The sequence below is a fragment of the Symphalangus syndactylus genome, chromosome 7 (genome assembly GCF_028878055.3).
Source record: "Symphalangus syndactylus isolate Jambi chromosome 7, NHGRI_mSymSyn1-v2.1_pri, whole genome shotgun sequence".
Classification (NCBI taxonomy): Eukaryota; Metazoa; Chordata; class Mammalia; order Primates; family Hylobatidae; genus Symphalangus; species Symphalangus syndactylus.
In genome coordinates, this window is record NC_072429.2 from 134570534 (window position 1) to 134592024 (window position 21491).

The window sequence follows — 21491 nt, forward strand, 5'->3', positions numbered from 1 at the left end:
GGTTAATCTCCCAGAAATTAGAGTAAGATAGTCAATTCAAAAGTATACTAAACAAGATAGAGTGAAAATATTATATGATTAGGAGTGAGGCAGACCTGATCTTTCCACTTAGCTGTGTATGTGATTTTTCACTAACCCTCAATTTTCCCACCTACAAAACATAGAGAATATACTTAAACAGTTTAGTCTAGAGCCTGGCACGTGGCACTCAGAATTTGTGATTGTGTTTTATTTTATGTATCTGTCACTGCTGGGCATTTTGCTGGTGCTCTGTAAGTAGTACTGACTATGGGGGGATGATCATTGGCACCTTCATTATCACCAGGTGATAGATTGCTTCCAGCTCACCTCATATCTGCTCATTTTCTTTGCAGAGTATCACAAACCTAACTTGGAGCACGCTGCAAGTGTAAAGGCATGAATGCTTTGCTTTTTTGTTGGTTGTTTCTCACTCTGATGCTTTTTTGTTCAGTGTTCTGTAAAGGACCAAAAAGTAGACATATACATTAGAAAGTAGGAAAATAATCATTAAAACTTCCATGTATTTCCTTCATCTACCATTTGTAAGGATTGCTGTACCACGTGAAAATCAATTTATGTTGTAAGTTTATAAAATAGAAGTATTTCATCCAATTGCAACCTTTTTGAAATGATTTATAAAAAGTATTGGATATAGTCTTAGACATTGCTAAATTTTAGAGACATTGGAAATAAAAAATACATATAGGTATATAGCCCAATAAGACATCTTACATAGAGGAAAAAAAAAAACCTATGCATATTGTCTTAGCCAAAGTAATATAATTAAAACAGTATCTCAGTTAAGGCTGCATAAAGATGTAGTAAATTAAAGTGTGACCATGGGCAAGTTATTTAACCTGTGCTCTAGAGTAAAATGGGGATGACAATAATAGTACTGACCTCATAGGGTTGTAAAGTTAAGCGAAATGGAAAACATGTCATATATGGAAAGCATGTCACACATCGTAAATGCTATCAATAGCTATCATTAAAGTTCTACAATTCTTTATCTAAAACTGTCGAAGCTGAATATGTCTTACTTTCCAATTTTTGGAATTTTGGAAAAACAATACAGGATACATACACATACCATATGTTAGTACAGCTCCAGTGGAGCCCTGCATGTGCTTCTCCAGGATAATGATTGCCCCTTGGATTCTTTGAAGTTTATGGTCAGGGAAACTGATTACAAAGAGGTGTAAAGCATATGTGGCAATTTGAAAAAGAAGGGGATTTCTTAAGGGAGGTGTGTGGCATTCAGCCTTGGCAGTTTCTAATCCCACCAAATACAGCAATATTGCTAGTGCTAGCAAGTTATTTTTAAACAGAGTGGATTAAATAATTGATACAAGACTGTTTCTTCTATTAGAAGTCATCACTTTAGCAAGGCCTTTTTTTTTAAATTGAGATAGGGTATCAATCTGTCACCCAGGCTGGTATACAGTGGCGTGATCTCCGCTCACTGCAACCTCCGCCTCCTAGGCTGAAGCAATTCTCCATCCTCAGCCTCCTGAGTAGCTGGGACCACAGGCACGAGACGGTACCACTGTTACATTACTCTTTAATGTTCATACTCAGCTAGTTTTCATATTTTTTTAGTGATGGGGTTTTGCCATGTTGCCCAAACTGGTCTTGAACTTTTGAGTTCAAAGCGATCTGTCTGCCTCAGCCTCCCAAAGTGCTTGTATTACAGGTGTGAGCCACCACACCTGGTAGCAAGGCCCTTCCTGACCTGGCCCCAATTCCTTCTCTGCCTCATCTCAGGTCACTCACTCATGTAATGTAACCTGATACTGAGTTTCACAGTTATGGCTCATTTATACTTGACTCAATAACCTATTAAAATGTAAAGTCTAACTTGTGAAAGTACATTGTCATCAAAATCTTCATGGCTCCTTAGTTAATCTCACATACACCTTTTGAAGATACTGTGGTTTTTAGAATTTTCTAAAATGGTGCAAACAGGACAATTTGCCTTTCTTTGTATTTTAGTCTTTGCCAGATTGCTTGCAACAGAGCTACCAGTTTCTTGGATCAGTAGTTAAAACATCCAACAACACTTGGTGATTCTCCTCACCTCACATCCCATTCTTCCATGTCCTATAAGTACTAAGGCTTCTGTGTTTCCGCAATGCTCTGTGCTCACTCTGTCCTCCAGCAGAACCTGCTGGACTGTTGAGAATCCATCTCCTTTTCATAAAGAGTCCCGCAGCAGCAGGGACCCTTTCGTACTCATGTTTATATCACCAACACCTAATGCAGTACTGATCAGAAAGGTGATCTATGTGTGTTCTTAGTTGAATTGATAATGTGTAAGTCTGCATCTGTTTTAAACATTTCTTTGTTGGAAACCCAGTAAGAAATCTGGTACCATTGTAAGTCTAATGTGAAAATTGATGTAGTCTTCACCTCTGGCTACATAGAAGAGACACCTATGCAGGCTTAAAAAAAAAAAAAAAAGGAAAGAAAAGAAAAGAGTGCCAAGAAAGTCACCTGTTATTTTTTAATCTGAGTCTTGGTGTAGTTCAGCTATCTATAAATTCTTTAAACTCTACAGATAATTCTGATAAGCAGCCAAAGATTGAGAACTACTCTTCTTGAGTAATAAGTACTATATAAATTAGATAGTATGTGTAAAGCACTTTGCACAGTGCCTACCAGATAGTTGCCAAGGAAATACTTGTTTCCCCCGAAAATAAATTGTTGGCCTTTCTGTAATGTCTTCCATACATTCATTCCGCAAACAACTATTGAGACCTGCAGTGGGCCAAATTGTTCAAAAATACCTTATTCCAAAGGGAAATTTGACGATTTCTGTTAGAATATAAGTGCCCAACGTACTTAAAACTGTCACTATTCGAATTTAAGCTCTGTGAGGGCGGGAATCTTCATCCTTTTTTGTTCATCAACACTTCTTAAGCACCTAAGATAGCGAGTTGTTGTTTAGTGGGTATATTCTAAACTGTTGTCAGTAATAGATGACCATTCTACCAGGCAAACCAGAAGCAGGTTTTTGTGCAGAAGAGCACAAAAAAAAAAAAAAAAAAAAAACCTTGCAGTGGTCCTATGAAGAGATTGACTTGGTGCGCACTGGTAGTGACCAGTTTTTCCGTGAGGCTGCAGCGTATGGTGCCTAGGAAGGAAGGTGCACTAAGTGTTTATAGAAAGATCCATACAGAACATTTTGTGATGGACCTTAATACCAGGCTCGGGAGTTCCACAGATTTTTTGTTTTGGTTTTTATCGATGAAGGTGCTCCCCATACCCGTAACCCCCACACTGGTCCAAGTGAATGTCACCTTGCTTGTGGAGCACCCGGAGCCTGGCTGTTGCTTGCCCCACCTCCACTCCACTCCTGAGCTATCATGTCTCCCTACTGCAGCCCACGTGATTTTTTCTGTATAATTACATGCTTTCATAATACCCATCAGTTTTCCATCATAACTGCAATTTTATATTGAAGTGATTATTTGATCAATGTCTGTCTTCTTTTTTAAATCTATTCACTGTCACCTCCCCCAGTGCCTACACAGTGCTAGAACATACGTAGTGCTCAATAAATATTTATTGAATAAATGTGGAGAGGTAGAATTTTACTTTACATCAGTAATATTAAAACAAAGTAGGTATTCTTATCACAATTTCTTATCTGATTACAATACTATAAGTATCATAGTTTAAATTCTTTTAATGCTGCATATTTGAAGAGTGAGCCTCTATAATTTGATCTGCAGATTACATCATCTGCAGATTGATGTAAGTTAGTGTGCCACCAGATTCCCCAGAAACACTAAAAACCATTTGCTGCCCTAACATTGTGTCAAAGGAAGATGCTGACAATCCCATAAAAAATCAAAAGGGATAATTATTTCACATGTGTAAATATTGCAGATCACAATCAGTGTTTTCCTAAAGAGTAATAGATATGGCTTTGAAATGTAAATATCGAATGTGTTTGTCAGAAATCTCCTCAAAAAGATACCTTAATATACCAAATGGAAGGATTGGCTGCAAAAACAAATGCAAGATTAACAAATGATCCAGAGAAATACTGTAACCTGGCTCATAACATGTTGATGGACCATTTCTAATGGTATCGGAAGAGCCAAGTAATCCAATACCAAAAGATTCCATGCCTTGACACCCGGTGTAGTTGGACTTGGGGAATCAAAAACAGAAATACAAAAAAAAATAGGCTTAAGGAACCCAACCTTGATTTTGGTCTTTCCCCAAAGTTGTATATTTTTTGAACTTCTAAGCACGTGTTTCATTTGCAGCAGCCTTCCCGGCCTCCCTGCCACTTGGTAACCAATCTCTGACCCCTTTTCTACTCTCCAGACCTTCCCCAGAACCTCAGTCTGTGCTAACAGTTCTGCTTATTACATGTCCCCAGTATTTCAACCTGGTTTTTCAATGTTAGGTTCCATGAAATTCTAATATGTAGTTTCAATACTTCATGCAAAGAATTGTCATTAAAATTACTCGTAATGTCTAGTGACAGTATCTGTAATTGATAGTATTTTGTAAGTCATCCTTTGCCAGAAAAAAATAAGTGATAAGGATCTGTTCCCTTGTGTCTCTTCATAAGAAATCTTAGTTTTCTTGTTAGCGTTTCTGAGAAATTAATTGATGTTTGAAATTAACAAGCTACAGTAAAAATACTGAAGCTTGAGTCAAAAGACATGTCTGAATTTGAATCCTGACTGTCATTTATTGTGTGACCTTGAGCGAGCCACACAGTAAACCTTATGAAACCTTACGCTTAACTAATAAAGTGAGTAGGCAAACTAATGTTCACCTTCCTGAAAGTTAAATAAAATTATGAAGTTGCAGAGTACTAAGCAAACAAAAGGAAACTGTTAGTTGTTGGTATTTTTTTAGGGTTGTGTCACCAAAGCTAAGTTCCTTACCTTTTGTTTTTTTTAACTCTTGAAATACAGAATTTTATTTAGAAACTGTTTAAAGTAGAAAAAAACCCTGTCAAGAAAGACCAGGTGGAAGATGGGTTCCCAATAGAATGGAATTTTAGGGCAACAAAAGTCTAAAAGGCCACAGAAGAGAAATAGCACCACTGTCATTTGAACAATGGCTAGTTACTCGTATTTTTTGGCATTGTTAATCACTGAATCTGGGTTTTCCTCTGAGTTCCACACAGCATGCACTACACAACAATTTTATCATAAAATTCTTGCTTTCTACACACATTTTAGGACAAGCTACCACGAGAAACAAATCAATGCAAATACATTAGGGGCTGAACAATCTCTGTAGTGGGTGAGACACATTTTGCAGAATCCTGCAAATGAGGGAGAGTTAAGGAATGAAATATTTTAAATATTAATAATTAATTTAGACACGGTACTATATTTTCTACAAAAGAAAGTTAACGTTTAGCCACACACTAATGCATTTTATCTTCAAAGAAACTAGTGCACTGACAAAGTATTCAGATTACAGTGGAGAGCTGTGGACAGCAGATACCAAAAATACTCCAGCCTTGCAGATCCCAAGGTAACAGTGGCTTTCACTGACCACTCCCTTTGCCAGAGGTCCAGAAAGAATTGCAGCACAGTCACCTGCCTGCTTCACTTCCAGCTCTAAGCAGCAAACTTCAAGGAGCCAAAGAGGAGTCCCCAGTGAGCAAGGGGAGCAGAGAAGAGAAACGTGGTAAATGTAAACCTGAAAGACAGTAAAATGGGATACAGTCAGTCCCCATTCAAATCCCAGAGGTGTGGGCAAGTCCCCAAAAGTAGTTGTTAGATTAAAAATCTGGGTACACCTCACTTCCCCAAAAACATAATAGATAGAAATTTTGGGGATAACTGGAAAGATAGAAATGCTTAATGAAAACCAGGCTCTTCAAATCGAACATCTCAGGGCTGAAACACATCCTCTGTTACACAGGCAACGATGCCGCTTGCTTTTTAGCATGGATGCAATTGGCCAATGACACCAAATGGTTTTACAGGGCAACTTTGTAAACATTCCTTTTAGACCAAAGCCTAGGCCTGTGAGGCTTCAAGCAGCCCTGTAAGACCTGTAACAGCAGGTTCCAAAGGTTCCAAGGTCTGGTGGCCCTTCCTTCCCAAACACAATGTCAAACACAGTATCTCCTGTCATGTTACATTTTATATTTGGAAATATGGAAGCATATTTTAAATACTCTTAAGGCATTTATTTATTACAGCATTCTCTGATTTCACATTAGCTTAAAATTCAATTCAGTCTTTACATTTCTCCACTGAAGTCGCCACCTCAGCATATTACATAACACCGTCTCCAGCACTCAGTGTGACCCGCATCCGCATGGTGAGCCCCACGGTCAGCCTCTTTGTTTCCCAGGTGAACCAGCTAGATGGTAATACTGCTCTGCTACAAGGTAAAAGCTCCTGACTCAAACTTATTGGAAAAGGAGTGAAACGTCTGCAAAGTGCACTTTAACAAGAGGCACTTTTTGCTTATGAAAAGAAACCAGTGAGTCCTCTAAGGATAATAAAATGGAGTATTTTACAGTTAAGCACATGATTTGCAGTGAATAATTCAGATGTTGTTCTGCTGGTCCAGGCTGTTAATACTCTTCTTGCTCCTCCTGTGGGCCTCCTTCATCAGATGTCACAAAGCCTTCATCTGTGGCATACAGAATGTCTACGATCCTCTGCAATACAGGGCCGTTTTTCCCCTCTTTCTCCTGGCAAATCAGTTCAGTGGTCCATAGCTTTCCGAAGTAGAAATCCCTCTCTCCAAGTCTTCAACAGTAAGTTTCAATACATTGACTGCTGCATTAACTCAGCTGCCTCGTTGTCCCCATTGCACACACCAGGGTTCTTTCACACCACGCCAGGGCCAGCCTTAGAAGCCACAGCGGTTCTCTGTGTTGAGATGGGCCTCTGGGGAGCTGCACTGCTAGAACTGAGAGGTTTCTTGGGTTTATTCAGAACTGGAGCAACGAGAGAGGGAGCCACTGCAGTTTCTTGACCTTGTCTGACAGCCACAGGGTCAGTCTTTTCCATCATAGTTTGCATCAAAAAACTTCTTGAACCACTGAATGAATTCAAAATTTTCCTGAAACTTTCCTTTTACTAATTTGTCCACAGGAATTATTTTGTCAACACCCATCCTCTTAAAACCTGCTTGTAGTATTTTGAAGTTCTGGATGCACCCGTGTTCTAGGCTTAGCTTAGAATTTCACTTTCTTCAAGGCGATGGAGCCAGGGAACAGCATGTCTATAAACTGACACTAGGCAGCCCCTGAGCACAACTGTTCGATCTTTGTCACGTTCAACTGCAGAGACTAATTGATCCAGGCCAGCACGTCATGTCGACTTAGGTTATCGCTGGTCACTGACGTTGAGTATATGTTCACTGCCATCTTTGGCTCTTGGTGGAACCGTGTCCACTGCCCGCACTCAGCTCGGGTTCCAGTTCCTTACTTTTTAGGCAAGAATGAATGTTTGCTGAATAGATTGTATGACAACAAAAATAAGGACTCATTTAAAAAGGACTTCTGCTTTAATATCATTAACAGCTGTCCTTCATATATGTGTATAACACATTTCATTTAAACTTTACAACAGTCCTATGAAAGTTTTTTTCTAAACTGTTACAGATGAGAAATTGAATTAACTTTAAGCTGACAGAGAATAAATCCTAAAGCCTAATTTCTGATATTCGTTTGGCTTCAAAGCCTGGTTTTTAACTCTTCTATGCCAACTTCTAAAATGATTACAGTAAGATGGAGAAACCTGCTTAAAAATGAAAACCTGAGCCTGTAAAAGTAAATATGGCATTGCACAGACCTGGCACGTGGACATCAGCATGTCCTCTGTGAGCTGCACGCCCGGTCATTGCTGAGGCTTCCTGGCACAGTGGACTTGGGTGTGTTGGAGGAGTAAAGAGGCACAGTGGGAACTGAGGCAGTTCTCATAAGGAAAGCATTATTCTCCTTGTCTCCTTTTTCTTGGAATCTAATAAAAATTCATAATTTTTTTCAATTATGTAGAACCATCTGCAACCTTTCAAGCAACTTTGTAGTAGGAAGGAGTAGCAGGACATTGCCGTTTTCTGTTAAAATAAGAAAATAAGGTTAGCTATCTCTATATCAGAAAAATACAGGGATACTCAACACGCCTTATTTCCGAATGCATTGCCCTGTCTTTTAGGGATGGGTTAAACTCTGAATTAATCATAAATTCAATCAAATTAGATGTTTTATTTTTCTCTCATGCAAGGATGTAATCAGCTCCAAGCTCATGTGACAGCTTTCTATAGTTACTAAGAATCCAGGCTGCTTCTGCCCTTCTCTTCCGCATTCCTTCACGCTGGCTTCTATCCCAAGGCTTTTCTCATTCACAGTGGCTATTATACTTCCAGCTGCCAAGCTGAGGTTCAGGCAGGAAGAAGTGGGAAGAGTGGAAAACCATGCCTCCTAGGTGAGTTGGCCTTCTGTTAGGAAATTTCCTGGAAGCTTCACTCCATAAATTTTGCTTCTGTCTCATTGGCTACTTCATCTGCAAAAGGATTGATACATTATCACTAGCACCCAATCCCCAGCCTTATAAGGGATCTGTTGGTAAGAAAGAAGGTGAAGATGCATGTTAAACAGGCAGCAACACGTGTCTATTGGTTATTACCTTTTAACATACAAATTAGGGATTTTTCTTTTTAGATTTTTTCCTTTTACTGAGATATAATGTACATACAGTAAAGAGCATAAATTTTTATTTAACTGAAAAAAATAGTTCAGTGAAAGTTAACATATGTATACACCCACATAACCATGAGGAGAATGTTTCCAGCACCCCAGAAGTTTCTGTGGCTTTTTCTCTTAGATGTTGATTATCAGTTATCTTACCTCTAGCCATCTCCTTTTGATTCTGAATTACATGGCTTTTTTTTAGAGTACCCAAACGTATCTCTTCTTATTCTGAGAATGTAGTGATTGACAGTTAAATTAGATGGTAGTGAAAAGCAGGTGGTGTTGAAAAAATCTATACTTGGCATTCGGAGTAACTAGACTTCTATCCTGATTCCATGCATTCTAGCCATGTGACTTAGACAATGTCTAAACTTTATGCCTCTGATTAGCTGCTTTCTTATTACTAAGCCAGAATGAATGCTGTTGTTCTGCTTAGAATGATTTTTTTCTTCGTCTTTGTCTGGCTTTTCTGTTAGTTGTCAATTGAAGCATTTCTTTTTTCGAGAATCTTCTCATGTCCCCCAAAACTGGTTCAGGTATCCCACCTCTGAGTTCCTACAGAACTCTGGGTTTCTCGGTATCATCGTGTTCCATTCCCTGGTTGACACTTGTCTCACTTGTACACTAGACTCAACATGATTTATCACAAAGACCAAAGCTTGTTTGCTGCTGCATTCCAAGGCCCAGCATATAGTGGGTGCTCTGTAAATATCTGCTGAATAGATGTCGAATGAAAAAGATGGTCTCTGAACCTCCTAATTTTGTACTAAGATTATTTCACAAAACACAGTAGAAGTGGTGAGAGCTTGTTTTCTTAAACGGCAGAAAAGTGTTGTTTTTAAACCTAAATTTATGAAATAGACATAACAGCTTTATTGCAACTTTATTTTAAAGACGAAAGATAAATTGTGTAGAATACATGGCTTATAATAGGTATTTGATAAGTGATATCTATTATTAGTGTGATATTAAATTTTACTTGCATGTCTTTATGTCTCATGTGACTGTGAACTCATTGTCTCCACATGCCCATCCTCTAGCATCAGATAGTAGTAGTTGCAATAGGGCCATCTCTAAATCAGTCTTGCCAGAAACTTCCAGGGCACATGCTTCCTTATTGCTTCCTCTGAGTAATCTGTCTTCCTGAGTCTTCTTACATAGAAGGTGGTACTCAAGCTTTGTGGAGAATAAAATAAGAGAAAAAGGATTCTGAGTGTCTCATGAGAGATTAAGGTTAAACACAAAGCAAGAACTTTCTGGCAGACCTGTTCGAGGGTATTACTGTGACAGGTTATTCAGGTTTCATCCCTAGAAGTCTTTGAAAGTGGAGAGATAATCATTTCTCTCAGATGATTAAGACAGTTTAGCCTGAAGGCCAGTAGATGGGCCACATGACCTCTGAAGGTCGATTTCTTCCCTTTGATTCAGCCAAGTACCAGTAAGTTCCTGCACTTTGTAGTGGAGATAAAGTTTAGAAGTATTTCACAGTAGAAAAGGGAAGGGACCAGCTGTAAAAGACAAAAGTTTGTGTCTCCAATTCTCTGGCAAACCTGTGTTAGCATTTGAAATCCTTTTATTTGGCAAAGTGATTATTATATCTGAGGTTTTGCAAACTTAATTACAATAGGGTTAAGGATAATAGTCACCATTTATTTTGTACCGACTAAATGGCAGGCCAGTGACTTGTGTTTTGTGTAGATGAACTCATTTAATTATCACTCATTCATTATCAGCCTGGCTGTAAGACAGCTGCAGCAGACACTTATTGAGCAGAAAGTATAAGCCAGATTCCTTCATTCATTCATTCATTCATTCATTCTATCAGTGTCTTTATTGAGCACTTTTATGTCTGAAGCACTTCTGGAAACTGGAACTTAAAAGATAACTGCCTGCCCAAGCTTACTCTGCTTCTAAGTGGAAGAAGAGGATTCAAAACTCAGCGAGCCTTTAATCCAAACTGTGGGCTCTTAAGCATTACTGCATGCGAGGCCTCCATAACAGTAATGGACTTTGTTCATAAAATGCTTTCACATACAATTATAGTTGATCCTAGAGCAGCCAGTGAAATACCTAGAATGTGAGATGGAGAGTTATTGGATTGAGGTGCAAAGAAATACTGAAGTTATTGATTGGGACATCTAGAATACTGTAGGACTGTTAGAACCCATGTTCTATGTCTGAGCTTGAATACTTCACCTGATAGGAGAGCAAATGCTCTAACCCCAGTAAACTCAGTAACTCCTGTCAGGCTTCTGACTGTTTCATGGCAGCAGACTCCACCCATATAGTAACTTCTGGAAGATTATGGAAAAAGCCGAGACAATCGGCAGAAACACCTCCGGAGGGGAAACATTCTGCTGCTGGACCCTCTTAGGAGATGGTTTATGGTGGGAGTGAAGAGATGAAAGACAAGCCACTAGCATTTACAGCGACATGATTGGGGGCGGGGAGGGAGTAAGGAATGTCTGGTACCAAGGCTAGAAAACCTCCTGGAAGAGAACCTGAGACAAATAATTGCCTATGGAGTCCCACCTGAGCTTGATGGAGCATCAATGCCTGTGCTTTCCTGAGGAAGGAGCCCTTGAGTCTGGAATTCCTGTGGTGGTCTGAGTTGCAGCAGACTGACTCCCTGGGGAGTATCTGGGTAGTCTTAATATTGCTAATTTTGATAACATAAAACCTTGGTCTCAGAGAAATTAAGAAGAGCATTGTTGTATTTACACAGACCTTTGTTCTAATCCTGTCTTCACCACTTACCAGCTGTGTGATTTTAAGTAAATTTCTTAATTTACCAAACCTACTTTTTTTTCTGTTTTGTGAAATGGGGTAATATCTACCCGCAATGAATTATAAAGTTTAATGTATGTATGTATGTATGTATACAGATGTGTTGCTTAACAATTGGGATACATTCTGAGAAATGCATCCGTAGGTAATTTTATCATTGGAGGAACATCATAGAGTGACTTACTCAAACCTAGATGGGATAGCCTAATGCACACCTAGGCTAGATGATACAGCCTCATGCTTCTAGGCTACAGACCTGGACCAGCATGTCATTGCACTGAATACTCTGGGCAATGGTAATGGTGGTCAGTATCTGTGTATCTAAACCTATCTAAACATAGAAAAGATACAGTAAAAATATGGTATAAAAAAAGATGGTACACCTGTATAAGGCACTTACCATGAATGGAGCTTGAAGGACTGGAAGTTACTGTGGGTGAGTCAGTGAGTGGGTGGTGAGTGACTGTGAAGGCCTGGGACGTTACTATGCACTATTGCAGACTTCATAGACATTGTATACATAGGCTACACTGCATGTATTAAAAAGTGTTTTTTGGCTGGGCGCGGTGGTTTATGCCTGTAACCCCAGCACTTTGGGAGGCCGAGGCGGGTGGATTGCCTGCAGTCAGGAGTTCGAGACCAGTCTGGCCAACATGGTGAAACCGTATCTCTACTAAAAATACAAAAAAATTAGCTGGGTGTGATGTCGTGCACCTGTAATCCCAGCTACTCAGGAGGCTGAGGCAGGGGAATTGCTTGAACTGGGGAGGTGGAGGTTGTGGTGAGCCAAGATCGCGACACTGCACTCCAGCCTGGGCGACAGAGCGAGACTCCATCTCAAAAAAAAAAAAAAGTATTTTTCTTCAATAATAAATTAACGGCTTGCTATAACTTTTTTACTTTATAAACTTTAATTTTTTAACTTTTTGACTCATAATAACACTTAAAACATAAACATACTGTATAACTATACAAAAATGTATCCTTATTTCATAAGCTTTTTCTGTTTTTAAACTAATTTTTTTTTAACTTTTTAAACGTTTCTGTTAAAAACTAAGACAGACACACAGTACATAATGTCAGGATCATCTGCATCCTTGTCTTCCCCTCCACATCTTGGCCTCTGGAAGATCGTTAGGGACAGTAACATGCATGAAGCTGTCATCTCCTAGGATAAGAGTACCTTCTTCTGGTTACCTCCTGAAGGACCTGCCCAAAGCTGTTTTACAGATCAAGTAGACACAGCTGAAACAGCTTCAAGCAGGTCCTTCAGGAGGTAACCAGAAGTAATAATTTTTTCTTTTTAATAAATAGAAGGAATATACTCTAAAGTAATGATAAAAAGTATAATATGGTAAATACACAACCACTGGCATAGTCCTTTAATTTTATTTTCTAGTATGATGTACCGTACATAATTGTATGTACTAGACATTTATATGACCGGCAGCACAATAGATTTATTTACACCAGTGTCATCAACACAAGTAATGCATTGCGCTATGATGCTACCACGGCTACAGCGATAGAAATATTTCGCTCCGTTATAAGTTGAAGGGACTTCCCTGGTATATGTGGTCTGGCATTGACTGAAACATCATTATGCGGTGCTTGACTGTTTATGTATACACATGCGCACACACTTCCTCTACAAAACCCAAAGCCAAAGTGTGCAAGAGTTGTCTCAACTCGCTGTCTTCACTTGATCTTCTTCCACTTTCTCTTGAACTTGATCTTTTGGTCCCCACTCTGTGACTGAAACAACTCTGTTCAGGTCCTCAGTGACCTCCTCTGAGCACCTTTGCCGCACTTGATGAGGGATCCGTCCTTCCTTCTGAAGAGCCTTAGGCCCTCACCATCTCGGAGCCTCTGGGCTCCTGTCTCTCTGGCTAGGTGTTCTCCATCTCTTGCTAGACCCTCCTCTTCTTGCCCTCTGCATTCTGGAGTCAAGGGGCTCACTCCTTTGACCTCTTCTCCATTTGCTCTCTTCTCAGTGGTCTCACTGTCTCATGGTTTTAATGACCAAGAGCAATGATGATGACTCCCAGATTTATGTCTGCAGGTGAGACCTGTCTCCTGTTAATGTCTGCAGGTGAGACCTGTCTCCTGACCCCTAGATTCTCTTTCCAGCAGCCTCCTCTCCAGAGGAGGGTCTCTCAAACCTAACATGTCCCAAATCAAACTCCTGAACTCTCCCTGCCCTGAAAGCTGTTGCTGCTATCCTCTTCCCTTTCTCTGTAAATGACAATTCTTGTTTTTTTCTTGGAACCAAGAAAAACTTCCCATTTCACTCAACCAGCATTTTAAAAACACACACATAAGAAACGAAAGCCTCTCAGTGGCCTGCATGACCCTGCATGGTCCACCTGCCTTCTTACTGATTCTGTGGCCCTCTCCCTTGTCCTCTCTGCTCCAAGTGCACTGCCTTCCTTTCTAGCCTTCAGCTGTACCAAGAATGTGTCCCCTGAAGGACTTTGACATTTTTGATGGTCCCTCTGCCCACAGTACTGTGCCTCAGATAATATCTGCGTATCTCCTCCAATTCCTTCAAATCTCAGCTCAGATGATACCTTATTAGAGAGAGTTCTCTGACTAAACTATAAAATAACAATCTTAGTTCAGTTCTTCCAATCTCTTAGCTGCTCTTCTTACTCTCAGTAGCACATCTGATCATGCGACATATTATTTATACATATATATAGTTTATTGTCTGTCTTTCCCATTAAGGACAGCTCCATGAAAGTAGTGAATTTGTGTTATTTATTAAATATGTTTTAAAGAACTTGAATCCATGCATGAATGAATGAATGCATGCATGATATGATTGTCTCATGTTATTTGATTTTGTGCGCGGCCACTGCTGAAGCTGGTAAGTGGCAGAGCCAGGACTCAGCCTGGTCTCACTAGAGCAGGAGCTCGCTCTCCTGCACAGTGCGGTGTTCATGCCGTGACCTCCCACTGGGTGATATAGAGATACTTAACAACAAGGCTTCACTGCTGTGCACCCCAGTTTGCATAGAAATGCAAGGGTAAAATGGATAACTTTCTTCTAGAGCAATGGCAAGACTTAATAAATCAGGTGAGTCTGCTTTCCTTGTAGAATTTATAGAAATATAAGCTCATGTTAATGCCACAATAAGGTTCAGATTTTAATAGTCTCTGTCTTATGAAACATAGGGACTGTTAAGTATTTAAATAAAACCAGTTTCATTTTTTTAATTACTAATTTATAAGAGCAAAGGATCTGTTTTGTCAGCTATCATTTTAAAATTCTGTTTTGTCCCTGGGAGATAAATTTTCAGTTATGGCTTCTTTAAACATTTTATTTTTGCCACAGTCCTAGATTCACAGCACAATTGAGAGGAAGGCACAGATTTCCCATAGACACCCTGCCTCTACACATGCACAGCCTCCCCATTATCCACGTCTGCCACCAGAGTGGTATGTTTGTTACAATCAGTGAACCTACGTTGACACATGATCATCACTCAAAGTCGTTAGTTGACATTAGAGTTCACTCTTGGTGTTGTAGATTCTCTGGGTTTGCACAAATGTATAATGTCACGTGTCCACCATTAGAGTATCACACAGAGTACTTTCACTGCCCCGAACATCCTCTGTGCTCTACCTAGTCATTCCTCCCTCCCCTCAACCCCTGTCAGTTGCTGACTCAGTTACATGTGTATACACTTGATATCAACCCATTTCTTAAAATAGGATTCTGTTGTAAACTGGGATTTTTGTTAACTCTTAATTAAATGGGGAGCAGGAATGATTCCTCAAATTATTTTAAGTCCTACTTCTCACTGTTTTTCCCAAATCACATTTTATAGCTTGAGAAACATGGTGAAATTACTTTTTAAGTTTGCCCTTGTTTTCCCTCCCCTGTCAGCACTGTGATGGATGTTCTGCTGAGCAGTGAAATGTCCAACAGTCAGGTTCACAATTTCAACTCTGAAAGCTCTATAATTTAGAAAGCCAGACCTTCAGTTTTTGTGAGCTGATAGGATTGCTGAATCTTTCTCTTAGAGGGGGATTCTCTGATTAAACTATAAATTTGATTTGGCATTTTCAATGGAAAATTATTTAAATATTCCAATTATTGTCAAATGAATGTGATTTTTAATTCCTAAAGAAAATTATTTATTTGAAACTTGTTTGTTTCTCTTTTCTTATATTCTTGGCACTAATAGATAAAACATGCCAGTTAGGGAACTGAAGCTATTCCCATGTTAAAACTGTTTGTAAGGATTCGAGGGTAATCTGTATATTTGCACTGCTTATTTGACATCCTAGTTTCTCTGACTTTTTGCTGTCTGCCCCAGAAGACCCAGCTTTGTAGTCATGGTGTTACGTGAGATCTGAGACTAAGCAATTGTGACATCGGGCTTTGTCCTCTGGCTAACTAGTTAGTGAATACTTCCTCCCTCATCACTGCTGGACAAGGAGACAGTTTTCCAGATAAAAGAATAATTCTTCAGGCAAGCGTAATGCTCACTCTGCCGGCCTCCTAAAATTTACTGAAGCCATGTGTCCTAGGCCAGTGGTTCTGAAAGTTTTTGATCTCACAATCCCTGTATACTTCATACTCTTAAAAACTAGTGAAGTAGATTGGTGTGGTGTGGGGAAAAAAATTACTGAGAGCCACAACATGCTTTAGTGTATGTGGTTTATGTATATTAATATTTATCATATTAGAAATTAAAACAAACATTTAAAAACTTAATCATTAAATGTAACAATCAACCCATTGCTTGTAAATATAATCTATTTTTACGAAAAATCTCTATTAAAAAAATGGTAAAAATTGTGGATTCTCATTTATGCTTTTGCATTCCTTCTGATGTGATATGTTGTTTTGATTGAAGTAGTTGGAACAACAGCTATGTAGCTGGAAAGGGGAAAGTAGCCTTTTCAAATAATAGTCAGTGTTCTTCTTTGATACTACATTAAAACCTGGCAGGTAGTAGTGTGTGTTTGTTTGTGTTTGTTTGTTTGTTTTTGAGACGGAGTCTCGCTCATTGCCCAGCCTGGAGTGCAGTGGCGCGATCTTGGCTCACCGCAACCTCTGCCTCCCAGGTTCAAGCGATTCTCCTGCCTCAGCCTCCCGAGTAGCTGGGATTACAGGCATGCGCCACTGTGCCTGGCTAATTTTGTATTTTTAGTAGAGATGGGGCTTCACCACATTAGCCAGGCTGGTCTCCAACTCCCACCCTCAGGTGATCCACCTGCCTCGGTCTCCCAAAGTGCTGGGATTACAGGCATGAGCCACTGCACCCGGCCCAGCAGGTAGTAGTTTCTTAAAGATTAGTTGTAATGTAGACTCTAAAACCATACCAGTAACCTTTTCATACTCTGTTATATTAAAATACCTTGGTCTGCCGTATACTTGATGGGTTTTTTGGCATCATGCATGCATCACTTGAAAAATGTCACTTCGCTGAGTTGTGCGTATCTTCACAGTGCTGTTATACATTCCATTATGCAATATCAAAAAAGTCATATCACCACTGATCTCAACAGAGACAAGTATTGACTTGGCCATCAGTTTACAGTAGCAAATACTGGTTTTCCAAAATTGCAGTTTTTACTGGAAAGCTCAGATTGTGTCATTGGTAATAAATACTGTCAGTTGTTTTACTTAAAGTGACAGGCTCACTTTATTCATTTTTGAGAAAATGTGAACCAGATACCCAAGTCTGAGTAAGCCTAGTTCATTGCTGTGAGTTATTTCAGGTAACAATGATGTTTATGGAAAAGGCAGCTAGTTGGCCTCACAATGTAAGGAATGGCCCCAGGTGCTTTTCCTTGAGATCACCCTTGTACTTCAGTGTGCCCCAGAATTGCTTTCAAGAGCACTTCTCCTGTCATCATACAGAAGTTAAGAGTGTCTTTAATAGTTGAGATTTAATAAAATTAGTAAACGTTTACTTCATCAGGGACGTTGTTAAGTGAAAATGCCTTAAAGAAAAGAAAAAGAATTCTCATGCATCTTGGTGCCACTGCCTTGACTTTTGGTCAACCACCAACAGTTTTACCCACCACATAAAAGGTCAGTATGGTGAAAAAGACAAATAACATCTTAATGGTATTCTGAAAACATTTTGACTTGATGAAACCCTGGAAGAGTTCGTGGGTCACACTTTAGAAACCACTACCCTAGGCTATTTTGAAAAGTAAGATGGCAGTAACGCTGTGGGAGAGGTGGGCTCATGATGGATCCAGCAGCAAGAGAAGAATAAAGCAAGCTGTCTGAAACATTTGACACCTCATGCAGCCTTCCCATCAGCTGAATCTTCCTCACACAGTAAGCCCCTTGAGGGCAGAAATGTCATCATTGCCTGCGGTCACATGGACAGCAGTCTGTGCATGCCAGGGACACCCACAAAGAGAGGCTAAGCTTCTGCCTTACTCACCAGAACTGGCCCCATGTAGCCTCGGAATTCTCAGGGGAAGAGGGACAGGCTAACAGTAATGTACTTACTCTGAACACATTTAACAAAACAAGACAAGAATGAAGTTACTGCCATCTCTTTTCCCAGATTAGATGGCGGTAGTCGTAGCAGTGGCATTGCCCTAGTAGGAGCACTAGTGAACAAGGACCAAGGAAAAGCCAAAATTCAGCAAAGTTGCGGTCAGGTGACTGGACTTTGGCTGTAACTGTTTTTCCACCCAACTTGCATAACCTAATTCTGGAACATATTATTCAATACTCTCTTGGGGAAATATTGTTAAATGTTATAAAAGAACTATTAGATAACAAAGGCTCTTACTGAAATTTTTTAGTCATTTACCTCAAAGGAATTTCAAGTCTTCAGTTATGTATGATAATGTGAAAACAAGAGTAGTCCCAAATTTTATTTTAAATATTACGTTTCATTTATTTTGCTTTATTTATAAAATTCCTAACGGTTAGTATAACAATTAAAGTCTCCTTCTAAATAAAAAGGAAATACGAAACTAGGTCAGTCTAGAGCAATTACCTGGATTATGCATGACTCTTTCCATTTTTCCTATCACATAATAAGCAGTTAGTAGGTGTTAGCTGAAGTCTTAAGTTTTATCATCACGATTGCAGATAAGATTTTCCTTAAAGGAATGGGGCAAAATAATCAAGAAAAACTTTTGCATTAAATTTAAATAGTACAGAACTTAGTAATGTGACTTCCGAAGGAATTTACTACCCCTTCACCCACCCCCCCTAAATTGTCACAGACATGGCAACAAAACATTATTATTACAAGCGAGTCATTGAGACATGGACAAAGTTTTCAGTCCCAGTGTTTGTATGAGCCATTCATGTATCTGTTGGAATGCTGCTACATGCTAGATGTCAGCACTGTCCAGAACAAATGCGAATGAGGTGTCATTCCTGTCTTGTCTCAGTTTTCTTACCTGTAAAATTAAATAATATGTCTACCTCAAATAATATATTTTGAGAATTAAAAGATTATCTAAGTGCATTGTAAACTGAAAAGGACTTTTAAGAAACAGTAGATTGGATCAAGAAGATGAACTAAGTGCCTATACCTGGTCCACCCACCCCTCCTTTTTAAAATCCCATGAAGTGACAGAAACAAGTTTTGAAAGATTCCTGAAAAAGAGGAAGTAGATGCAACCAAACCTCTGAAAAAAACAAAATCAGACAAAACTCCATTCAAGAGAAGGGTGCTACAATGGTAGAGTGGCTTAGGGAAGATTTAACCCCCACATCAATGGCTGTAAAGGATAGAAAGAGGCTCAGGGTGTTCTCATAACTGATTGAAGAACTGTCTCTGAAACAGCAAGGCTGGTCTGCTCTGCCTCCAACTGAGTGGTTCTGAGTGCAGGGTAATGGTGTTGGATCCCAGAGTAAAGCTGTAGCAATGCGAGGCCAAACTTCGGGTAGTCCCACCCTCTGGAGGACCCAGGAGCCCCCAGAGACAAAGCATACATTACTCGCACATCCCACCCGATAGTATATTGTGTCCTTCTCCATAGCCACCAGAAGAAGCCTATTTTAAATAAGGGGTAGCTTTTATACACAAGCAAACTGAGAACCTCAAAAGCAAAAACTAACACATATCTAAAATTTATAAAGCATTTAAGAAACATTATACTCGACAAACTGGAAAATTAACACCTGAATAAACAGCTCACAGAATAGAAAATGATTATAAAATAAGTGACTAAATCTTAGATGGATAGGAAGACATAGCGTTTCCCAAAGTCCAAACCAGTTATAGAGTTGCGAATTTAGAAGTTAGTAGATGGCTAGCTGGGTGCCGTGGCTCATGCCTGTAATCCCAGCACTTTGGGAGGCCCAGGCAGGCACATCACGAGGTCAGGAGATTGAGACCATCCTGGCCAACATGGTGAAAACCTGTCTCTGCTAAAAATACAAAAATTAGCTGGGCATGGTGGCATGCACCTGTAGTCCCAGCTACTCCCAGCTACTCGGATGGCTGAGGCAGGAGAATTGCTTGAACCTGGGAGGCGGAGGTTGCAGTGAGCCAAGAGTGCGCCACTGCACTCCAGCCTGGAAACAGAGCGAGAGAGTGAGACTCCATCTCAAAAAAAAAAAAAAAAAAAAAAAGCAGCTAGTGAGGTAGGAAGGAAACCAGGAAGTATAACATCCTGGGAGCAAAGTGAAGAAAGGATATCAAGGAAGAGGTGTGGATCAGCTATATCAGGTAGTTACTGATCGGTCACATAACATGTGGATGAGCATTGACCATTGAATTTAGCAACTTGAAGTTCAATGGTTACCTTGAAAGGGATGAAAAGTTTAAGAGGAATAATGGTGATGATTGCGATGAAGTTGAAAGGCTAACTGGTATAATCCTAGAAACTAAAAGAGAGGAAATCATAGAGAGTGGGATATGTGAAGTTGAAGATTGAAGTTATTGCTAATGGCAAGATCCTAGAGTGTGACGTGGAGGGGTTGGCTAAAGGAGGCCGGGTCAGTGGACAAGAGGAGCCAGAAAGTTGAGAGGCCTGTGTGTTTGAAGGATCATCTTCCCATATGCTGAAATCACCAGGACTCAGGACAGTGATGCTGTTGGGAGAAAGCTGGGTGTTTGTTCAGAAGAGTGAAGCACGATGGTCTGGAAGAGGCAGAGGTGTCTGTACCTTAGCGGAGGGAGGAGTTAGCCACAAAAAGAAAAATACTCTCCTTTCCTCTAGGCCCATTGTATTCAAGCCATTTTTGCATTGCTGTAAAGAAGTACCTGAGGCTGGGTAATTTGTAATGAAAAGAGGTTTAATTGGCTCACAGTTCTGCAGGCTGTACGGGGCCTCAGGGAGCTGTTACTCATGGCAGAAGGCCAAGTGAGAGTGGGAGCAGAGAAAGAACAGGGTGGTGCCACAGGCTTTTAAACAACCACATCTTGTGAACTGAGCAGAACTCACTTATCACCAAGGGGATGGTGCTAAACCATTCATGAGGGATCTGCCCCCATGATCCAGTCACCTCCCACCAAGCCCCACCTCCAACACTGGGGATTACATTTCCACTTGAGATTTGCAGGGGGACAAACATCCAAACCACATCACCCAGTGATATCTTGGTTGTGGGAGTTAAAGAAAAAAGTGGAGAGGGTTGCTGGGGAAGAATTGTCATTAGAGGTAAATCAAGTTTTCATTGAGCAAGAAACTTTCAAAGAAGAGATTCAGACTATATAAGGGATTTTTGCTAATGGTGGAGCATGAATTCCAGAGGGTGCAGTGACAGAATTGCAGGCGCGGATAGGAGAAGAGGACAGATGGGGATATGCAGAATTTTAGGTGTGCTAAAGACAAAGAGCAACGTAGTGATTTAGAGCTTCCTGAGCTGACATAAATACAAGCAAAAGGCCTAATGAGATAGTTCCAGTGAATTTAAAGTAGAAATTGGTGGAGAGGCTCAAAGAGGTTGCAGGAGTAGGGGAAAGACAAATGTCAGGAATTTCTTCTTAACCCCATTTCTTCTTAACCCCACTCATAGAGGTGTGATGACCTGGGGAAGGTA

The 21491-nt window shown here is 40.0% G+C and overlaps 1 protein-coding gene and 1 pseudogene across 5 annotated transcripts in view; one reads left to right on the plus strand and one right to left on the minus strand.

The window, feature by feature from the left end:
• The window catches only part of KHDRBS3 (KH RNA binding domain containing, signal transduction associated 3), a 197591-nt gene that overhangs the window by 159976 nt on the left and 16124 nt on the right, over nt 1–21491 (plus strand). The gene's annotated exons all lie outside the window — the stretch shown is intronic.
• On the minus strand, nt 627–7451 carry LOC134737256 (microtubule-associated protein RP/EB family member 1-like; annotated as a pseudogene).